Below are 2018 nucleotides of genomic sequence, written 5' to 3' on the forward strand. Positions count from 1 at the left end.
TCGTGAATCATCTGTTCTGAATATATATTGTAAATATTAGGTATTAGCAAAATGAGGTGGATTGGCGTGGGGCATTTTGAATCTGGCAATCCTATGATCTACTATCTTGGAGATGAAAAGGTGAGAAAAAATGGAGTCACTTTCATAGTTTAAAAGGCCATTACTAGATCCATCTGGAAAGACAATATTGTGAGTGACAGGATAATATCCATACACATACGAGGAAGACGTGTCAACATACTATCATTCAAATTTATGCACCAACAACCAGAGCCGAAGAGGAGGAAACAGACAATTTCTACCAACTTTTGTAGTTAGAAATTGATCTAACATGTAATCAAGATGCATTAACAATAATGGGTATCTGGAATGAGAAAGTTAGTAAACAGGAAGGATTGACAACAAAAAAATGTATGGCCTTGGTGACAGAAATGAGGCTGGCACTAGAATGATAGAATTCTGTACAATGAATTATTTATTCATAGCAAATACCTTTTATAAGAAACATAAATGCAGGCGATACACATGGATTTCTCCTGATGGTATGCACAGAAATTAGACTGATTAAAAAAAAAAAAAGAAATTAGACTGATTACCTTTGTGGAAAAAAATCATTGAAGAAGTTCAATATCAGCAGTGAAAAACTTGCCCTGGTGCTGATTGTGGAATAGATCATCAACTGTTCATATGCAAGTTCAAATTAAAGCTAAATAAGTTTAAATCATATCCACAAGAATAAAAATTTGCTCTTGAGTCTATTCCTTCTGAATTTAAAAACCAACTCAGGAACAGGTTTGAGGCCTTGGACACTAACGAATGAAGACCAGATGAGCCCTTGAAGGTACCATGAACATTGTTTATGAAGAATGGAAAATGCCATTACAAAAAAGGAAGAAGAAGAAAATACCAAAATGGATTTCAGAAGAGACTTTGAATGTTGCACTAGAATGCTGAGAAGCCAAAGTAAAGGGAAGAAATCAAGAAGTTAAGGAACTTAATAGAAGATTTCAAAGGGCACTCGGGAAGACAAGGCAAAATATTATAACGAAATGTGCAAATATTCCACATTATTCTTCATAAAACCCAGCTTCTGAAATGATTTGTTAAGCATATAAATTGCAAAAGCATGGAGACAAGACACATCTCTGAAGCACTCTTTTCCTGATTTTGAACCATGCTATGTTTCCTTACTCTGTTCTGACAACTGCTTTCTGATTTTAGTATGGGTATCACATGAGCACAAGTAAATGTTCTGGAATTCTTATTCACAAGCATAGCCATAATTTGTTGCAATCCACACAGTTAAATGTCTTTGTGTAGTCATTAAAATAAAGTCATTCCTCTGGTACTTTTTGCTTTCCACTCAGACCATCTGACATTGACAATAATGTCGCTCGTGTCTCATCCTCTTCTAAAACCAGCTTGGATTTCTGGTATTTCTCTGTGGGTTGACTGTTCCAGTCATCATTGGATAATTTTCTGCAGGATTTTGCTTGTGGATGGCATTAGTGATATTGTTTGATAATTTCTACACTCCATCAAGTCACTTTTTTTTCAATAATAATAAATATGGATGTCTTCCTCTCGGATGGCCAGGTAGTTGTTCTCCAGTCTTCTTGGCACAACCTGGTGAGGGAGAATTAATCATGGGGTTGTACAATTTGATGGGAGGGAGAGTGAGGGAAATTGAAAGAATTTGTTCTTGAAAACAATGTATTCAAATTTTATAAATAAACTAGTAAAAAAATTACAAAAAACCAACTCCACAATGTACATAAATGAAACCCAGTGTGTATGAATGAGTGTATGATAACCAATAAAAATATATATAGAAAAAATATTATTAATTTCACATGCAAGCAAGATTCAGCTGAAGATTATCCAAAAATGACTGGAACAGCATATCAGCAGAGAACTGCCAGAAGTCTAGGCTGGATTTAGAAGGGGTCATGGTACTAGGAATATTATAGCTAATGTTAGATGTTGTGGCTGACTCTGAGAAGAATGGGAATCCCAGA

The sequence above is a fragment of the Elephantulus edwardii genome, unplaced genomic scaffold (genome assembly GCF_000299155.1).
Source record: "Elephantulus edwardii isolate Elephantulus edwardi_28Jun2011 unplaced genomic scaffold, EleEdw1.0 scaffold00018, whole genome shotgun sequence".
NCBI lineage: Eukaryota > Metazoa > Chordata > Mammalia > Macroscelidea > Macroscelididae > Elephantulus > Elephantulus edwardii.